Source organism: Phalacrocorax aristotelis, chromosome 2 (assembly GCF_949628215.1).
Source record: "Phalacrocorax aristotelis chromosome 2, bGulAri2.1, whole genome shotgun sequence".
Taxonomy (NCBI): Eukaryota; Metazoa; Chordata; class Aves; order Suliformes; family Phalacrocoracidae; genus Phalacrocorax; species Phalacrocorax aristotelis.
The window spans coordinates 111,682,931-111,702,911 of NC_134277.1; the positions used below are offsets into that span (position 1 = coordinate 111,682,931).

Below are 19,981 nucleotides of genomic sequence, written 5' to 3' on the forward strand. Positions count from 1 at the left end.
TCAACTACTTTAAGTGATAATCTCTGTCCTACTTACAGTTTTATTTTCATTTTTTCACTAATTTATCAGGTAGGCTTGCTAAAGGGAAATGAAGAAAATCTTGATTAGTCATTGTGAGATTACTGCCACGTCATTAGGATCATCCTGGCAACAACCCGTTGTGGTGCTCCTTATGTCACTAATTAGTTCCACATTGGGTCCTACACTCACACTGATAGGCTGGAAGGAGATGCTTGCACTCTTCCAGAGCTCCCAAATCCTAGGCTAAGGAAACTCTTGGAACAAAGCTGCTGTTATCCCCGAGGAGGAAAACACAAAGCATTTGTAGAGGAGTATCACTGCCTGTCAAGAAAGAGACTATCAAAAGAGAGATATCAAAGGAGAGGCTCGTCAGAGAGATGCTTGTGGTTTAATTAATTTTTTTAGGAGAATTTAGCAATGAGAAACAAAACACAGCAGGTTTTCAGACAACCAACACAGAATATTGCTAGGATTCTGTCTGCTCATTGTCTTTCCACAAGAATGCATTATACAATGAAGTCTTTCAATAAACAAATAGAATACACTTGCTAACATAGAACAATTAGAGTTTGCAGTCATAGCACAACTAATTTAAAGCAGACTGGCATTTCAGCCAGTAGTTAATTCTACAAATTGACAAGAGATATTAATTTTTAAGGTTTTACACCATCTCACTCAACCCTTTCCTTCAATTTGAAGTCTGAGTTAAATGTTGCCCCTCTAACTTTGATTCAGACTTTTCCACTGGTGAGGGACTGAGATTCACAGACAGTGTTATGGTTCAGGATCACCCTTCCATAAATTCCTCTCTTTTTCTGTCACATCTTTAAACATTTCCGTGTCATTCATGTATCCCATTGGTCATCTATCCCTTTTCTTTGGTCCAGATTTTGTGATGCTTCAAAGGCATGCAGGTACATGCCTAATTGCTGCCTTGCCTCCGTACCACCATAATACGAAACAGTGCCTGAGAAATCTGCCCAGGAAAGCAAGTCAGGTTCCCATCTTTCTCCTTAACTGTGGAAGCTTCTTAAACACATACCGGTGAAACAGGAGCCCTCACTGAAAAAGGTTAAAGCCCAGACCTCAAAAGCTTACTTCTGAAGATAGCAAATAACTAATTAGTTGCTTACAAACAAGCAAATTGTTTAAAATGGCAGCATGAATGTGACCCAGTGGAAGCCATTTGGGCTGAAACAGCAGGAGAGAACATGTTAAGGAAGAGCAATTTTACTTGCACAGGCAAGTCTGAAGAGCCAAACAAAAAAGAACAACCAGAGGATGAAAAAACAAAAACAAAAGCAAAAAACACTGTAGTCATTTAAACAAAGAGTCTAGAAACAAAAAAAAAAAAAAAAGAAAAAAGAAAAACAGCCCCAGAAATTAGGGAGATAAGCAGAGGGAAAAATAACAACACGAACAGACGTGCTCCACTATGAAAAAAAGCTAATGACGTTCATTCTTCCAGGAACTGGCATAATCTGTGTGTTTGTCTGCATTCAAGATGCTGTGGTCAGGAAAACATTTTTGAGGAATTGGTCATGTTACAGTGTTTTCAAATAGCTGGTTAAAAGTAAAGGAAAACAAATCTTTGCATCCTAAATGTTTTCTCTTTTTTCCCTTTTGTAGCGTCTTATTCAATGAATAATTGTAAGTTTTGAAGCAATTATTTACTTCGTTTCTTTCTAACCAACTATATTTTGCTTTTGAAAAATACAAAGCCCAGCAGCTTTTGTTTTTCAGCAGCCTCCCCTTTGAGTTTCAAGTAAGCTGTTCTCTCCTCAGAAATAATTTCCTTCAGTTTGCAGAAATTGGAGGAGCCAGAGTGTCCTTTAGTCTATTTTAATTTTATAACAGTGCAATTGCACTGATCTCAAGTGAATTACTCCTTAGTATGAGAGATTTAGGTCCTCAGAGCTGGGCTTAAGCCAGCAAGATGCGATCTGGCTCAAGGTGTTTCTGAGTGTGATAATTGGAAAGTTTGTCCAGGCCTGTCTCCATCTGGAAATCCGAGGTAGTATGAATTGCCTTGGGAGGGTAGGACTGATTCATCCTTCACTTTGGTTTTTTTTTTAATTTCTGCTTAGGCAGCTAAAGCAGGACTATCCTGTCACTCACCCTAGTGTTTTCAGTGTAACACCACTGATTTCATGTGAACAGGCCTATCAAGGGGAGAAAGGAAGGCAGCCTCCTGCTTAGACACACAAGACCAGGGGTCAGGCAGACTGGGTTATTCTCCTGCCTGCAGCATTGCCTTGCTGTGGGACCTGGGGCTGGGTACCTAACAGCACTCTGTCCTGGCGTGTGGCCCTCCAGCAGCCTGGGGAATTGGTAGCTGGGGCTGCTGCTGCCCTCCTCTTTGCGCCTACTCACATATTCCTCTGCCTCTGTGGCTTGTGCTACTACAAAACTAGTCCTACCTTCAAAAGTTTTCTACAGCCTCAATCTATTCCTCTCTAGAAGTGGTGTAGTGGTATTTATCTAGCCTGTATTGGTAGGAAACTGGATGCTTGTGAGGTGCTGGCAATGTTCCCAGGTTTATGAAGGCATCTGCCTTCCTCCTCCTGCTTTCTCTCTCTGGTGAGTGACCTACACGGAGAAAGATCCCTCCAAGACCCTAATGTGTACCCAGCTCCCAACACTGCTGTTGTCCGTCCTGAGCACCTGATGAGTTACTTCCTTTCTCCCACTGTTGCTTTCCCTCTTGATTTCTTGGCAAGCATCTTCCTCGTACGAAAATGTTATCCCTCCTCCTCACTGGCGAATTCAATCCAGGCCCTCCTACTATGGGCTGCCCTCCCAGCTCTTTTTCCCAAGGCACAGATCAGGATGCAAATTAACTCCATGCTGCCTGGGAAGAAATGCCTCTGCGTCCCATGGATGACGTGAATGTGCAGTACAGTAATGACTGCCACCACAGAAATGTTGCTGGTGTTTGCTCAAGGAACTGCCAGAATCTCTTAAAAGGAAAGCAGCTGCTGCTGAGCAAGCAGTTCTTTGAGCAGGAGGAGCAGCTTCCAGCTCAGACCCTAGTTACCATGCAAAATCCAGTGGTTACGAAGTGGCTAAAAGTCTGGAAGATGCTAATTTTTTGTTTGTTTTTTTACTTAGAAGGCTTTGGGAAGACCTTATTAGCAGCCTTCCAGGAAAGATGGGGAGGGACCCTTTATCAGGGAGAGTAGTGATAGGATGAGGGGTAATGGTTTTAAACTGAAAGAGGATAGATTTAGATCAGATATAAGGAAGAAATTCTTTACTGTGAGGGTGGTGAGGCACTGGAACGTGTTGCCCAGAGAAGCTGTGGATGCCCCATCCCTGGAAGTGTTCAAAGCCAGGCTGGATGGGGCCTTGAGCAACCTGATCTAGTTGAAGGTGTCCCTGCCCATGGCAGGGGGTTGGATCTAGGTGGTCTTTAAGGTCCCTTCCAACCCAACCCAATCTGTGATTCTATGATTAATCACCACAAAGGTTAGAAAAGGGCTGCCCTTGGAAGGCATCATGAGACTCCTGAGATATGAAAACTAGAGAAGTACTGCAATGACCTGGTAGAGATTAAGGGCCTGATTCAGACTTCAGTCACATAGGTCTTAAGCCACTAAAATTTTTTAACTTCAGTAGGATTATTCCACTTCAATTCACATGCAAGAAGTGAATTAGGCCCTTCATAGCCCACTGGTTGCAGCATTAATGCCAGAAGAATCTGCAGCTGCCTGACACTTCTTTCATTGTGGTGTTTCTTCATATTTTAACATCTCTTGTTTGTGGTATTTATACAGTCCAGTCACTCCCTCCTGAAGAGAAAATCTGCTGGAAAAGGTTAGAGGGGATTAAACCTCTGCAAGACCCTACTTGCAGCTTCACTGCCAAGTACTTTGAAAAGCAGCATTATTGCTGTTGAAAAAAACCCGGGTGTTGTTTGTATAAAGCTTACTGGCATGCTCCTTGATAGACCTTGAAACAGATGAAATGTTCCTGAAGTGCTTGGGAAAGACTTTTGACAGCAAAAATGTATGTTTGTCAAGAGGGTCAATTTTACTCTACTGGTTTGTGGATAATCCCCAGTGCAATCTCCTATCGCAGGAGAATGCTAGAGAAAAGTAACGCAAGTTTTCTCGTTCTTTGCAAGTGGTGTGCCATAGCCCCAAGCTGGTGACAGCACATTTCTCCACTGAGACTGTTTGATGGGAAAAGAACCAAAATGGTCTTCTGTTATACCTGAAAAACAGAAGCCAAGGTACAACCTGTGAACACTACAAATACTATATGCAATTGAGCACCAAGAAAGGACAAGAACTAGCTAAAGCAAAATATCATCTCAATTAAGAAATAGACAGAAATTGGCCTTAAATGGATTTGGACTGGAAGTTAGGAGTAGGGCTTTCCAAGGCTTTAGAAAATTTTTCTAATAGTAGCTGTCAGAGCAAAAAATGGAAAGTAAAATAATTTAAAGGGAAAGCTAGATATATGTAAAAAGAAATTTCTGAAATGACATCAGAAATCAAGACCTCAAGACTCAGTGATCCAATAGATCATTTGTCTATATCACTAAGTAAATTTGCCAGTCAACACCAACTGTTGAGGTTGGACATCAGGCTTGATGTGTCACAAATGAATCAAGTTAGAGTTCTTTCTACTAAGATTGAAGTCACCAGTGTATTTAATTTAGTCCAGCAAACCCCGTGCAGCTGCTTCAGCCTCTATATGACTTTCATACAATCAATTCCTGATGAAAGCTCCATATCTTACTATCAATCTCCTTTTTCCATATGAACCTCATGAAAATACTTATGTGAGCCCATGATGCTGGGTGAGTCCTTTATCATGTTATATTCCGTACAAAAATATCACAGAATCATAGAATCATTTAGGTTTGAAAAGACCTTTAAGATCATCAAGTCCAACCATTAACCTAACGCTGCCAAGTCCACCACTAAACCATGTCCCTAAGAGCCACATCTACATGCATTTTAAATACTGCCAGGGATGGTGACTCAACCACTTCCCTGGGTGGCCTGTTCCAATGCTTGACAGCCCTATTAGCAAAGCCATTTTTCCTAATATCCAGTCTAAACCTCTCCTGGTGCAACTTGAGGCCATTTCCTCTTGTCCTATCGTTTGTTACTTGCCTGAGCACGCCTGAGCATGCATGTGTTTGCAGTGTAAACAGCAATCCAAGAAAAATGTTGTTGTGATTTCATGTACCAAGGCACAGTTCAAAACAGGGGGCTTACTGGCTCTGGGCATTCAAGATTGCAATTTGGTAGTGTCTGTAGCTATTGTAGCATGTTTCGTTTTGCAGGTCCTCTCCTCAGACTGCCAATTTTTAGCACAGTTTGAAAAGACAGTGTGGTGATTATTGTGAGTGACTCCATGGAGGTGACATGAACAGTCTCAATTTGCTTTCTGTGGTGCCAACACTGGTTTGCTCCATTCTTTTCATGCTTCTGATATAGCTGATACCTGCTACTTACTGCCTGAAAAGCAGCTTCACCCAACTAGAAGTTGTCTGATTGGAGCAATAACCAGAGAGAGGGATCTCTACTTCAGGCTCAAAGCCTTTCCAAATGCAGGGAGGCTTTGCAGCAGGACAGCCATACCTTCTTGCCTTCCAGCTCACTGCAAGAGCAGCTCAGTCAGGGTCTCATTATAAATTACAACTGAATTTACTGAATAGTAACCCTGTTTCCTTCTAGCAGTATATTCCACAGTACACTATTCTCATACAGAATAGCCTAGTATCTAGTGGTTAACTTTGCTCAGTTTACCAGCATTAGCTTTGTATGGGGTGAAGGAGTCTGTGTTTACTACCAAATGAAAGGAGGGCATCCACAATTCTCCTTTTAATTAAGCTTAGCCTTGTAAACTATGAAAAGAGTATTACATTAATGCCAACATTTTATTGTCAAGCAAGCAGGCTCCTATTGTACATATTGCCAAGGAGAGATAACAGGGCTCTTATACTGTCAGAAATTTGTCCTGCCAAGTGGGCATCAGGTTTGTCTAAAACATGCCCAGTGTGTATGTGCTGCCAGCCAGAGAATGTTTGAACTTCACATTGATTTTTCTCATTAAATCCTCAGGCAGTGAATGCACATTGGTAGGTGCTTCCTGTGGTTACAGAAGACCCAAACAGGGATCTTCCAAACAGCCTCAAATGAAATTTTTCAAATGAAAATGCATCTATCCATCCTGGCCTTACAGTAGGTTAGCTGGTGAGTAGGGTAGCCAGCTTGTGGTGTCACTCCTATCTTTTTGTCTGCATCAGTGGAAGTGGGTGTTCATTATAAACAATCATGAGGCAACTGAAAAGAAGAAATTAAAAATCAGTCATAAGCCAGATGGTGACTGAGGAGACTTATCTTATGGGCTAAAGTTGATTCATTTGTTTAGGTTTAACAGTGAGATGGTTCTTCGCAGTCCAAACAGTAAACAGGAAAACAATCTGAGAAAGAAATCTGAGGGAGAAAAATTGGATCAAGAAATTCTTATCAATCAAAAATATGTCCCACAGCATGAAAGATAGAGTTCCTAGCTTTTTTTTCCCCCTTGTTTCTGCTATGTATAAAATTTTTGTGTTTGAATGGGTTTAAGTCTGAGTTTGGGAGTGTGACCTCTCCTCTTCCCTCCACCAGTCTAAACAGTCCCAAAATGTGGAGGATGTTTGATGTAAACTCCAAATCCCCTTTTGCGTCTATGTCCTTTATGAGGACAAATTAATCCTTAAAGAAACCTGCAGTTTTGCAAAGTTTTGACAACACAAACTATAATTATCGCTGTTATGAAGTCTGTATTTTTTTTTCAGAAAGATATTATTTATTCCAATTTCTGTGTACATCAGTGGTAGTACTGCCTGTTTATGGACTTCAGAATTTGCCTCCAAAACAGATAATCTGAGTTTGTTCAAACCTAAAAGTGAGAAGTCTATATGTTTTGTTTTGTAGGTTTTTGAATATTTAGTAATAAAATAATCTACAAGAGGGAAAAGAATGCACCTCTTGATCAACAGCTTTATTTTTCTAATGAGGAGAAATAATATAGTAATCTCTTCAAATAAGCAATAACTTGTCAGGGCCCTGAGTGCACCAACAGATGCTGATTACCCTGACATAACTAATAGCTAAGAGACTATCCTGAAGAGCAGAAATTGAAAATATGCACAATGCAGCGTATTTTATCTGTCCAGATTTTTTAACCTCCCCTTCAGTTATTTCTCGTGGTTTTCTTAAAGATTATTGAATGGTGATCGGTGCATCAGGTCCAAAGATCCTGGAATACACTAGGAGGCTCTAAATGTTATTTTTAGGGCAGTTAAATGCCAAGCAAAGTTCTATACTAAGCATGCTTTCTAAGGGTATGCAGCCATACCTTCACCAAGTAGCAGGTAGATCAGCAAATCACATCTCTCACCTTCAGAGTTAGAAAAGTTTTAAGAACTGATGAGAATAAAAATAATAGAGCAATAGTTGGAAAGGTCAGTTGTGAAGGTATAGTTTAAAGAGAACTGGCACTAGTTATCTGCAGTAATGGAGTCAGCAAAGTGAAGATCTATCTGCAGGACAGCCTTAGTGAGAAGCTATCACAGTCATAATCTTCTAATGATATCAGGATGGTGATAAAATGGATTAGAAAATAATTAAATCTGATGCTCTGACAGAGACAAAATATCATTCAGTCAAAACCCAGAAAGAGTCAAAAGTCTCATTTTGGTGTTAGGACATATTAAAAAAAATAAATCTCTTGGTTGAACTCTTCAACTCTGAGTTGAAGTCCAAGTTCAAGAATAGTCCTATTGAAGCCAAATAAATCCTTTCATTAAGACAGGTGGCTGGAATGGAGATGTGGTCCCCAGCCCCCTGGTCCAGGTGTTCAAGCAGCCATCGCAAGGGAGGAGCTTAGCCTGTGAACAATTTGGACTTTATTAGAGCTGCTACCGTTCACTGAATTTCTGGGCATGTGTCCTGACTGTAATCCCTCTTCTGAAAAAGCTCAGATGACCTCCACCTCCCTGGGACTATCTCCTTTGGCTCCTACATAGAGAATGGGAGCAGTTGGGCATCTGGGTGACCTAGGTCATAGCGCTTGCTTGTGGCTGCAAAACAAACAGCAACCTGGAAAGTAAGGAAATCAGATGTCTGGATATAATGGAGGATTTGGGGAGCTGGGTCCCAAGTGTTCTGCACGGAGGATGGGGAAAAATTGAACTCCCAGTTGGCTCTATCCTGCAGGAAGGGAAGGTAAACGACACCAGGTGAGTTCAAAGACTTCTATCTAAATGCAGAGCTGCCTGGCTGTGTCATCCCACAGCAATAGCAAGCTCATGAAGTCTTATTTATTCCAACAGAGGAGTGAGAACATAAACATCCCTTTGAGGGGACACCTATTCTACACCTATTTTTGGACCGGTCACCCAAAAATAAGCTCAAATTGAGGGCTGGTTGGTTTGTTTATCTAGCCCAAGGGAAGAAGTAAAATAGGCAAGTAATCAGGCTCAATGTACATATGCTTTGCTAGTGGCATCTAAGGAACGAAATGTGGAAGAAAAAAGGATGCAGAGATTTTTGAGGATAAAGCCTATCTTAAAGCAAGACATGCGGCTCCCAACTCTATCTTTATGAAAGCTCTATGGCTGGATCAAAGAAACAAAATTGCTCTAACAGCTTGTGTTTTTCAAGATAAGCCAAATTTTCACTGCCTCTCCTCTAACTTGCTCTGGCATGCTGTACACTGCATGCATTTCTGTTTGCTTACCAAAAGGCATCATGAGATAAGTAATGCATGTAAACTAGAGCTTTCCAAGAGAAAGAACTTTTCCTTTATTCTCGAGTTCCTAATATCCTGAAGATTTGTTCCCTGATAATTTTAAGAACTCTAAAGATTAACTTTTAATGGGTAGATGTAGGACACCACAGCAAGCACAGCCTTCTAATTAATCTATGTCTTGCTGAGGCAAATTACAAACTAAAATCTTCCCTGTATATTTAATCTAACTTAAATCTTAAAGTACATTTGAGAGAAAGGATGTAATAATATATTATTTAAAGCTGATCCATTAACCTATGGGTTAATAGCATTCATACCCTTAAAAAAACACAGATGACAGGGAATTTTAAGAGCTAAATAGCACCTGTGGAATATTAATTCTTTATCCACAAGTCTTGAAAAAGAGCATACTGCCTTTCAAAGGTAGAAAGCCCTCTGAAAACATTATATCTGTGCTGTTTCCTATACTTCGCAGAATCATAGAATCACAGAATCACAGGTTGGAAGGGACCTCAGGGATCATCTAGTCCAACCTTTCTAGGAAGAGCACAGGCTAGACAAGATGGCCCAGCACCCTGTCCAGATGACTCTTGAAGATGTCCAACGTGGCCGAGTCAACCACTTCCCTGAGGAGATTATTCCAATGGGTGACTGTCCCCACTGTGAAAAATTTTCCTCTTGTGTCCAATCAGAATCTCCCCAAGAGCAACTTGTGTCCATCCCTCCTTGTCCTCTTCACGTGACTCCTTGTAAAAAGGGAGTCTCCATCTTCTTTGTAGCTACCCCTTAAGTACTGGTACATGGTGATGAGATCCCCTCTAAGCCTCCTTTTCTCAAGGTTGAACAAACCCAGTTCTCCCAGCCTATCCTCACATGGCAGGCTTCCCAGTCCTTTGGTCATCTTGGTGGCCCTTCTCTGGACCCCTTCCAGCCTGTCCACATCCTTTCTGTATAGCGGGGACCAGAACTGTACACAGTACCCCAGGTGTGGCCTGAAAAGTGCTGAGTAGAGCAGGATAAGGATAATGACTTCTTTATCTCTGCTGGTGATGCCCTTTTTGATGCAACCCAGTATCCTGTTGGTCTTCTTGGCTGCAGCAGCACACTCTTTGCTCATGTTGAGCTTTCTGTCCACCAGGACCCCCAGGTCCCTTTCCACAGAGCTGCTCTCCAGTCAGGTGGACCCCAGGCTGTGCTGCACTCCCGGATTATGTTTTCCCACGTGCATGATCTTACATTTCTCCTTGTTGAACTTCATAAGGTTCTTGCTGGCCCACTCTTCCAGCCTATCCAGATCTTCCTGCAAAGCAGCTCTCTCTTCTGAAGTGTCTACTTCCCCACACAACTTGGTGTCATCAGCAAACTTCATCAGGCTACACTTGATGCCGTTATCCAGATCACTTTTAAAGATGTTGAATAACATTGGGCCCCATATTGATCCCAGGGGGACCCCGCTTGTGACAGGTTGCCACTTGGAAAAGAGCTATTTACCACCACCCTTTGGGTGTGGCCTGTCAGCCAGTTCCCCACCCACTGCACAGACCACTTGCCTAGGCCATAACGCATTAATTTCTCCAGGAGGAGACTATGGGGGACCGTATCAAAGGCCTTGGAGAAGTCCAGGTAGACAATGTCCACCGCCCACCCTATGTCAACCAGGCAAGTCACTTTGTCATAGAAGGCCACCAGGTTTGTCAAGCATGATCTGCCTTTAGTGAAGCCATGTTGGCTTTTCCCAATCACGTGCTTCATTTGACTTGTGATGGTCCCCAGGAGGATTCGTTCTATAACTTTCCCAGGGATTGAAGTAAGGCTGATGGGCCTATAGTTACCCAGATCCCCCCTCAAGTCTTTCTTGTAGATAGGGGTAACATTTGCCTTCCTCCAGTCCTCTGGGACATCCCCTGTTCTCCATGACTTCTAGAAGATTATGGAGAGTGGCCTTGCAATGATGTCAGCCAGCTCTCTCAACACCCTCGGGTGGATGGCGTCAGGGCCCATTGATTTGTAGGGGTCAAGCTCCTGTAATAATTCATGTACTAACTCTTCCTTCACTGATGGTGGGTCGGTGTTTGGATCAACCGGCAATTTAGGTCCCAAAACCTGGGACCCGACAGTGTTGGTAAAGACAGAGGTGAAGAAGGTTTTGAGGACCTCTGCCTTTTCAGCATCATTGGTGATTGACTCTCCTTTTCCATTTAACAGTGGGCCTATTTTTCCTTCTTCTTCTGCTTGTGGTTGACATGTTTGAAGAAACCTTTCCTGTTATTTTTTTCATGTCTACAGCCAGTTTCAATTTGAGCTGGGCTTTTGCTTTTCTAACTGCATCTCTGCATGCTCTGGCAATGCTCTTGTAGCTCTCGATGAGTAATCCTCCACTTCTCCATCTCAGGTATGCTTCCCTTTTGGATTTGAGTAGACCCAGGAGGTCATGGTTGAGCCATGGGGGCCTCTTGCTCTGCTTACTTCCCTTTCTTTTGTAGGGGATAAACTGGTGTGCTTCCAATAGAGAGTTCTTGAAGAACTCCCAGCACTTACTAGCTCCTTTGTCTTCCAAGGAAGCTTCCCATCGAATCCCTCCCAACTGAGCCCTGAGTGAACTGAAGTTTGCTCTTCTAAAATCCAGAATCCTTGTCTTAGAGATGATCTTCAGCACACTCAGCAGGATCCTGAACTCCACAATATTGTGGTCACTGCAGCCAAGGCTATCACTAACCGAGATATTACAAAGCAGGTTTTCTCGGTTTGTGAATAGCAAGTCCAGCAGTGCTTCATTCCTGGTTGGCACATCTAACATTTGTATCAGGAAACAGTCCTCTATGCATTCCAGGAACTTGGTGGATGACATGTGAGCTGCCGTATTGTTCTTCCAGCAGATGTCTGGGTAGTTGAAGTCACCCATCAGAATCAGGCTCTCTTGGCCAGAAGCTTGCTTTAGTGCCACAAGTATCGCTTCATCAGCATCATCATTGTGGTTAGGTAGATTGATAGCAGATGCCCACTGTGAGGTCTGCTTGGAGATGACCCCTTTGACTTTAACCCAGAGGCATTCGACAAAGCAGTCGCAATCACCACAGTTGACCTCGATACATTCAAGGTTTTCCTTAATGTAAAGTGCAACTCCTCCATCTCTTCTACCCTGCCTGTCCTTATGAAAGAGCCTGTAACCATCCATTGTGATCCCCCAGTCATTTGAGGTGTCCCACCATGTTTCAGTCACTCCTATGATGTCATACCCTTCTGAGTGGGCACAGAGCTCCAGTTCCTCCTGTTTGTTACCTAGACTGTGTGCATTTCTGTACATACACTTGAGGTGATTACTCTTCTGTTTCAACTCTGGGAGACAGCTATGGAACCTTTATCACCACACTGCTTGGCCTGACTTACTCCCCCGTTGGACGTGCTGGTGTAAGCATTTTCGCAACAGATCCCACCCCCAGGTCCTTCAGTTTAAAGCCAAGTTAGCCAGCCTACTTAATCCTTTCCAGCACTAGGCTCAGAGCTACAGTCTTTCTTTTAGCAGCTGTTAGCATGAGAGTTCACCTTGTCCCATTCTGCCCCTGTTTTGTAGGACAATGAGCCTTGCAAGCTCCCTCTCCTCCATAAAACTCTTCCTCGTGAAACAGGGTATCCATAGCCTTCCTTTTGCTAGTTTTCCTTTTATTCCAGTAAGCTGTCCTACCTCACAAATGCATAGATTTTGCCAAGTAAGCAGTTAGGACCAGTATAATATCATTTAGCCACTGAACCATACTGAGGCATTGAAAAATGGCACTGGTACTGTTAAGACAATGAGAAAGCCTGTCTTCTCTGGCTCCCTGATGTACAGTGCATGTACACTGCAAAGCACGTGCCACACCATCCTCTGGGTATGCACAAAAGTGGAGGTCATCTGCTGATTGGACCACAATATCCCTCAGCCCCACAGGGCTGAGGGAAAGCGTGGCCAGGCTTCCAAGGTGGCCACACCCTCTGAGTGCATCAAAGTGGAGAGAGCAGGGATAAGGGAAGACTACTCTGTTCTTCCTGTTTAGCAAGCAGTATGAAGAAAGACAGACATAGTTCTCAATCAGGAGCCAAATAGAAATTAATATATTTAAACAGATGTTTTATAAATGTAACAGCTTGCTTTTTGATAATTGAACTCAGGACAACATTCTCACTCACACCAGTATGAAACCCTCTAAGCAAGGCTCAGTTTCCCAGTGTTAGAGCTCCTTGTTCTCAGTACGAGTGGCTCCTTAGTCTCAGAAACAAAATCAACGCTGTGGTTTTCAAAATGCTGCCTGGAAAGAGATGTGAACAGGAAGAGTGCAGAGAGAGTGAGGTATATGCATGCAAATGTACAATCACAACAAACCCAGCTCAGCAGGCTTATGGATGCTCCATTAATAGCAAAAGAGTATTTAAATAAAAATGTTGCAGCCACCCTGTTAGAGAACAGATAGAATTTTTTTCTGTGCTGGAACTGCAGGCAGCATCCCTTTAAATCAATGTTATTTTAATTAATTTTATTCATTTTCCTGCCCTTTACTCCCACCAGGTCTGACTGTAGTCTCATTGCCAATGGAATATCTGAAGGTGAACGATTCAGCTTTCTCGTTTTACTTTGATATTTTTGCTGGGGTTCACTGGAATAAATGACACTTGGAAATACACTGAGGTTCTCATGGGCTAAATCCATCTCTATTCAGAAAGAAGATTTCCTGTATGCTGTGTTTGACAAACATATTCCACTAAATCATTACTTTGATCCCACCCACATTCCAATACCACTGTGGATACTTTGTCTGACTTTCTTTATGAATCACCCAATAAAACACACCCAGTTCAAGATATTATTGGCAACTCTACAGTCTACGTACATTAAATCTCATTTTAAACAAAAACCTTTGAACCTGAAATGTTGCCAGTGCTCAAATCCAAGAATAAGTTGCAATGCAGTAGTGTAAAGCTTCTTAATATACCTGACACCCTTTAACTGTTCCCATAGTTAAAAAATATTACAGCTTACATTTGTGCCACAACTGGGCACCCAGTGGTCCCAGCCCTGCACTAGGATAAAAAAAATATTAAATGGTCATTTGTATATCAAGTGAGCAAAGTTCATCTGGAAATTATTGAGACAATGAGCCTAGCTAGGAATTGCTTTAGGGCTATAATTGCCCTTTCACATCTTAGGTAATTTAATTAAACAAAGGAACTATTTTTTTTGACCAGACAGCTCTTTAAACTTTTGATACTTGCTATTACAAACCATCTGGCCCTATATATTGTCAGGTTTCATAACTCATACTGTATCACCATCTTCCTCAGAGATTATAGATGGGGTTTTATGGTTTTATGCCCTCTAGTTTTGTGTACATTTATTTCAGATAAAGCACTTCAATTCTTTGGATTCCCTCCCAGTTCAATGGCTGAAAAGTTCTGTGTAGAAACCATCACTCAGTTCTCCTTCTTACTTTGGGTAGCTTTTTGGTGCTTGTTTCCTCTGTCCTTGCTCATAGTCTGTAGATAATTTTCTAACACTGTAAATCAGATAAATATTGAGTGTTTTAGAATAATCTCAACCTCCACTTTTAGAGGAACAAGAATTTTGATTTCAATTATTTCTTCAGTGAATAGACCTCTGCTATATTTTGCATATATTTGACTGGTTTCCAAATGTCATGACACTGTCTATCCATATGTCTGTCTGGGCTCAGTGCTACATGAACTGTAATTACACAGTTGCTGACTGAGTTGGAGCACAAGCAGGATGAGTTCACATCTGCCCTCAAATGACTGTACAAATGCACGCATCTAAAGACTGACTCCTCCAAAGGTCTAAAACACATGTGTGTAACTGACCCTGAAATTCAGTGTGCTTCCTACAAGAGCCAGGGTTATCTAAACAAAGAGTTATTAGGATGTAACCCCTTGACTTCTCTACCCCTCACATTTTTTAGGATTGACAGATCCTAGGAATTGCACAGACCAGGATAACAAGCCATGTCCCAAAGCAATCATTCTCCTGACGTGCATCCCACTGGCACCTACTACCCTTCAGATCAGCAAAAAAAGAGCTTAGCTGCCTGCATAGGCATGTACCCAATTCTCCCTGACTAAATGGATTACATTGTTCTTGGCTGAATAGGGTGGCCAAGAAGACTTCCAGCCAGCTAGTATTCACATTGGTTGTGAAACAGTGTCACTCTCGAACCTGACCTAAACCCAGTTCAAATCTGAAAAAGGTCTGCAGAAAGGGTGCCAGACTCCACTTCTGCCAGGATTTGGGTTTTGTTTCTATTTTACTTTGGAAAAATGCAATGTGAGTATAAGAAAACAGTAAGAATGTTCAAAAACTGTTGATGAAATCAGAATTAAAAGAGCTGTACCCAGCAGCTTGCTGAGAGGAGTTCAGGGTGGAGGAGCAGGAGGGTGGGGAGAGCTGGTTCTGTAGTAAGAAAAGAAAGGATCATAGGAAGGGACCAGCTGGAAGGATGTGAAACTGATGTTGGAGAACAACCACCAAAAGGAAAAGCAGGTTTGGTGGTAGTGGTGATTCAGTCCCATTTGTCCCTCTGAGATGTGTTCTGAGATCTGAATGACTCTGATTCAGATGAAGAGTGTGAGCTGATTGTATGTGCCAATATCTAAGCAGACCTAGATAATTGCAAATTTAAACTCAGTAGACCAGGAAATGAAGGAGTGAATAAATGCAAATATATTCATCTGAAAGTCAGGTTAGGTATTGCCAGGTAGGGACTGGTCGGGTGGGGAAGAGAGATTGCGTGGGCTGAGGAAAGGCTGGAAAGCCTGGCTGACTCAAGGGCAAGTCGAACAGGGAGGCAAGGTCTGGCCTGGCATACAACTCAGAGCTGGCTCATTAGGAACCACACACTAGATTGCTACTTGTCATATATGTAATGGCATCAGATAACAAAAACTAGCACAGAAGATTTTTGGGGGTATGTTTTACTTTATTCACTGTTTTCCATCTCAGGTCTCAAGCAGTATCAGGCACAACACTTTGCTTCTTTTGTTCTGTTTCTTTACCTGTAAGACAAGAATAGTGACATTTATTTCCTTTCAAAATTATTTAGAGATCTAGGATGAAGGGTTGGGGGATATTGGCATCTACTACAATAGTATCCCAGCTGCACTTATATATGGTTGCTGTAATCTCTTGGAATAGCCCAGTCTTGTTTCCTACCAGTAAGCCAGTGAGACACAAACCTCTGAGAACCAGGAAACCCAGAGCTAAGGTACGTCGGTACAACCTGAACTCTGCCTTGTTTGATCAGTGATTCAGTCTTCCTGTAGCATACATATGCATGACACATGATTCCTGAAACAGAGCATCTCAGACCTGTAGCACAGCTCTCAAAGGAAAACCTGTCTCCAGGGGAGTGCTACTAAACAAGGTATCCTGTGTGTACACTGCACTCAAACCCTGAGACCCAGGTTCCTGAAACAGCCTCTGATACATTAATTATTTGTCCTCTTTAACAGTGAGCTTGAGCACCTATAGGATCAGATACAGACATAGACTTTCACTTGCCTGCTATAAAGACACCCACAGACCACCCTCATGCAGTGTCTGTAGCCAAAGGAGTTGGGGATACCACCACTGCTTGTGGCTTTAACTGCAAAATGAGGCATCAAGACTTGTCTCCTGACTTACATGCCTCTTCCTTTTGCACACACAGCTACCATTTTCGTGCCATTGGTGCAAGAGATTTGCTAGCAAATTAATGCCAAGAGGCATTGCGAGCTCCAGGTGCAGCCTTAATGTTGCATCAGGATGTACCTCAGGTGGGTATTTCCTAGTTTTCAGAGGTTTGATCATTGCTTGAACTTGCCACTGAATTTGTTGCTGTCCTGGAATGACATGAGGAACCCACAAGGCAAATTTAACTTTGTATTAACCAAGCTCTTTGTCAGCGAATTTAGGTGTTAATTTATTCATGGCTGGCATACTAATGTGTTTATAATACTCCTGGGAGGCCCTCGCTGGGAGAAGTGGCAGCTGGACTCTGATGTTAAGGTTCACAGATAGTCATCAGCTCAAGCTCTCACCCAGGAAACAGGGAAGATTAAATAAAACTGAGTGGTGCACAGTCAAGAACTTTCACAACCACAAGAGATGTATCAAAAAAAACCTCCAATATTTTTATTGGAGGTGGAAAAAAAGAACAGGAATAGGGAAGGGAAAGAGAGAAGGAAGGAAAAGTAAAAGGAGAGGACAGGAAAGGTTTTATGAGAAGCACCTCTTTTTATTATAAATGCTTTACTATATTTTCAAATGCAAATCGACTGTGTCCCAGGCTTCAGCCCTCAGGTTTTCATGCCTATCTATACGTACTATAGGTACCCCTGTGCTTACGTGTGTATTTGTATCCCAATCCATATATTTAGTCATGGGACAATTTTGGCTAAGCACTCTATAAAGAACAAAAAGCTGGTCTAAAAAGCAAAGAGTATCTAGTTTAACCATAAAGCACAACATATGCGTGCAGACAGAATACTGGGGGTGGACAAGAAAACCATGAGTCAGTATTACTCAAGAGGATAAGCAGTTGCCTGGGTGCACCAGCAGTCTAACTCCGATAGATTTTCTGGTAGGCTTTACAGGAAAAGAGGCTTTTGCAGAGGAATCTGAAGGAGGATAGCGAGATGGCTGCGCATTTATTTATGGGAAGCTCTTCCCACACACGAAGGGTAGCCTGGGAGAAATGCAAAGCTAGTTAATACGTGGACATTGAAAGCTGGCATTGTTGTCTCATCAGACTTGCTTCTTCACAGCAAATAAGAGAAAATAAATAATAATATGCTAATAATAAGATAATATGGGTGAGTTCTTGGGGCTGCAGGCTTTTTGAGCCTGAGGTCCTCATACCCGGAGTGGTTTGGACTGAAGAAATGTCATTAATCCAACTAGAGAATAACATGTAGCAAATATGTCTAGATGGATGTTGGGTATCTTGCGCCTAACTTGGTCACTTGTGTAGGTTTGAAAGGATTTATGTAGTGATTTATGCAAATACTAGAATGTCTTGCTGATTGCTATGGACTTTTTTGAGGTACATCATGTAGGTAGGTGTCTTTTATCACATGCAAAGGATCTTGCCAAGGAGTCTTCCATTTCTATCCTTCCATCCATAGCCTTGGCTTCCACCCTTTGTAGTGTGTTTTGCCATGAGATAGAGAGTACAGACATGCATTTATCTATTTCTTAGGTTTTTTCTTCCCGGTGCCTGTAAGGGTACTCAAATTGACTATGAGAACTCCAGCACAAAACCTGCTAGAACAGTTTGGCAGGTGCTATATTGCTTGCTCCTTAACATGTCTTGTCTAATAAAACAAGTCTGTTACGAAAATTTTCTTTCATAATTAGGTATGTTATTTTAGAATTACAGTTTATCACGTTGTTTGAAAGAGTCAGCGTCTGTCCTACACTTTCAGAGTCTCTGTCTGCCTTGCTCGTGACCAGTGGCAGGGAATCTTGCCATCAACTTGAACTTTGGATCAGGCCCTTAAGGAGTATCTGGGGATTTACTGAGGCCAAGAAGTTTAGAAATATCTGATTACATATTCATTAAGTGAGATTTTGCATTGTATGTTGGCACAAAGCCAAATAATTTCTTTTTAAATTATTTTTTTGCCCTCTGTGTGTGTTACTGTATGAGCCAAAGGTTTTGCCACAGAGTTTCTACTCTCAGAGGAAAAGACCTTTCCCCATGGCTGTCAGTGATGGTGCTGGGACCAACTTGCGTCGGAGGTACACAGTCTGATGTTCTATGGGTAATACGTAACAAAAAAAATTGCAATTCCCGAACAATTATAATTTGTCTTGCAAGGCTAAATCACAATGATCCTTGTTATCTGTGCTATTTAAATCCCACACAGTCCTGCCTACAGGGAAAGAACTAACCACCACTTAAGAAGATCACATGCACATAGGAAGATCCCAAATTCATTTATATAAATTTATGTTAAGTATGATCTCTTGCAATCATAATTTTACCTTGTTTTATTGCATAAATTTTACTTCCTTTCTTTAAACAAATATGTACATAGAAATAAAAAAAATCCTAAATACTCTAGAGACCATTACCTATGAGGCAATAACTAACTGATGATAATTAACACTATTAATGCACTTGTAAGAGCAGTAGTTCTGGTGCATTCCAAATTATAAACCCAGTTGTTGTAGACATATCTCATTAAGTTCCATTTCTCATTCTGATGATAATAATAATGGTCAAGGTATCTTTGACGCTCTCAGACCCCAGTAATCCATGGTTAGTGCGTGTTAGTGCCTCTTCCTAAAGAGCTGGAAAAAGGAACCACACCCCTCAATTCTTTTGATAAAGCAAATCACATTGCATTTCAGACTGTTGCTATTGTATTCAGAGGAAGAAAAAGTGGGCCTTGATTGTGGTGAAGGAAATAACTTCCTGGAAATAAGTTGCAGTAATAGAGATAATAAAAATGGGATCTTCAAGTACACTTTATTTTTCTGCTCTGGGTCTGTTGCTATTACATCCAGCATTTCCAGAGATTTGTGATGTCAAACATTTCCTCTGAATCTCCTCTTAAGTTACACCGGCAGAGAACAGCATGGTTTATATGTTAGTCGTGGTGAATTTATTTGATTTACTCAGATTTTGAGGTTATAAATATGAATGAAAGCAAGTACTGGATAATCAGTATCCAGTAGGCCCTAGTGACTCATCTAAAGCTTGAACCGGTATGAAACAGGGCAGAGCTTGTTCTATAGGACTGTAAGGAAAGGGATGTATGCATTTTAAAAGATTACACATTTTCAGCCACTGCTGCAAAGAGAATGGATAACTATAAGGATTTAATCCTTGTCCAATTTACAAAATAAAACCAACCATATGATGTTAAAAATCAACTTACAAGGCATGCAGTCAAACATTCAATTAAAAACCAGAACTACTGAAACTGCATCTTTTTTTGAGAAACTGAGCAAAAATAACTTATTTTGCTTTTCTGTGTGTTAACAATTTAATCAATTATTACTGAGGGGAAAATTATCTGTGGAAGACACAGATAAGACCCCCAGATTGCACCGGTAATGGTCCTTTCCTTTATCGGGTGCTCTGGGTATTGACTAATTAGAGCATTTGTTTTATCTGACACTTTTAATCTTCCAATTTATAGTGGAAAATCCATCAAAACAGTTAAAATG

General features: G+C 41.6%; 1 protein-coding gene across 1 annotated transcript in view; it reads left to right on the plus strand.

Moving 5' to 3' along the window:
- PPP4R1 (protein phosphatase 4 regulatory subunit 1) overlaps positions 1-19,981 on the plus strand; it is a 91,101-nt gene that overhangs the window by 1,583 nt on the left and 69,537 nt on the right. The window lies entirely within an intron of this gene.